The sequence below is a fragment of the Octodon degus genome, unplaced genomic scaffold (genome assembly GCF_000260255.1).
Source record: "Octodon degus isolate 3935 unplaced genomic scaffold, OctDeg1.0 scaffold00029, whole genome shotgun sequence".
In the NCBI taxonomy this organism is placed as follows: Eukaryota; Metazoa; Chordata; class Mammalia; order Rodentia; family Octodontidae; genus Octodon; species Octodon degus.
The window spans coordinates 4,894,691-4,895,970 of NW_004524605.1; the positions used below are offsets into that span (position 1 = coordinate 4,894,691).

The 1,280-nt window shown below is 43.1% G+C and overlaps 1 protein-coding gene across 1 annotated transcript in view; it reads left to right on the forward strand.

The window, feature by feature from the left end:
• The window catches only part of Hspa4 (heat shock protein family A (Hsp70) member 4), a 53,059-nt gene that overhangs the window by 15,742 nt on the left and 36,037 nt on the right, over positions 1–1,280 (forward strand). The window lies entirely within an intron of this gene.

The window sequence follows — 1,280 nt, forward strand, 5'->3', positions numbered from 1 at the left end:
CCTCTTCCTCTCCTCTTCTCCTTCTGCCTCTGCCTACTGAGTGGTGGGATTATGTACCACCATGCCCAGCAATCTTATTGATCAAGTGTCTTAAAGGAACATACACCTCAGAGGTACATTAAAGAATTTGTTATTAGTTTCCTTTACAAACTGGGAGCCTTGTACACCTGCTGGTTTCTAAGTACCTAGAGCTTCAAAACCCCCAATAATTCCATTATCTTGCAAGTTTTATTTGTAAATTAAATATTTGCCTACTGTTCTTTTTAAGATTCAATCTGGTACAACATACAGAATGAATAATGATAATCTGCCCTGCACTCAGGGTGGGCTGAGTGGCCAAACAAAAACAAAACATTGTTGAGAAGAGTGTGGTATCAACTTGGCTGCCCACGTCTAGATGCATGTACTTACTGCGCTACAGAGTTTCTCTTTGGCAGCCTGCTGGAGCAGGGCCTGACTGGGAGGCTCACCTCTTTTATGAAAAGACTTTTGTGTGCCTGTAACACAGTCCGAGCTGAGGAGCTGTGCCATCTCCTCTGAGGGCTTTTATATCTGCTTTGGGAGGAGGAGCCAGTAAGTCTTAACCATAAATTCATTCTGGAATATTTTAAATGTCTTTGCCAGTATTTTTCTTTTTTTTTTTTTTTTTTGGTGGAACCGGGGATTGAACTCAGACCATTATGCTTGCCAGGCAAGTGCTTATTCCACTGGGCCGTCTCCCCAGCCATTGGTTTGGTTTTTTGAGACAGAGTTTTGCACTGTACTTGAGGTTGGCCTTGAGATCACTGTGTAACCCGGGCTGGCACGTTGATCCTCCTGGTTCAGCTGTCCTGAGTGCTGGCGTTACAGGCACACACTATCACACATGGGAGACATTGAATTTATGGTGTCCTCCCCGAGTAGCTGGGGTTATAGGCTTGCCCCATTGCCTGGCTCAGTGTGTTTTTGTGTGTGTGTGTGTGAGAAAGTGAGGTTATACTGTGTAGACTTTTCACCTAAAAAGTCATGCTTGCTTTATGGCATTTTATTATATACAGATACCATTATTTATTTCACTGTTTCCCTATTACTGCAGTTAATACAGAGATATCTAAGCTGTTTCCAGTCTTCTGTAGTTAGAAACGCTCCTCCCCTAGTAGTTTGCTTTTGTGTTTGTCTTCTTCATGTCTTGCTTTTCCTTTTAAAGTTTCTTTTGTTTTTTTTATTTGCGTTCCTGGGGATTGAACCCAGGGCCTTGTGTGTGCTAGGTAAACACCTGCTGAGCTACATCCCTGGCCCAC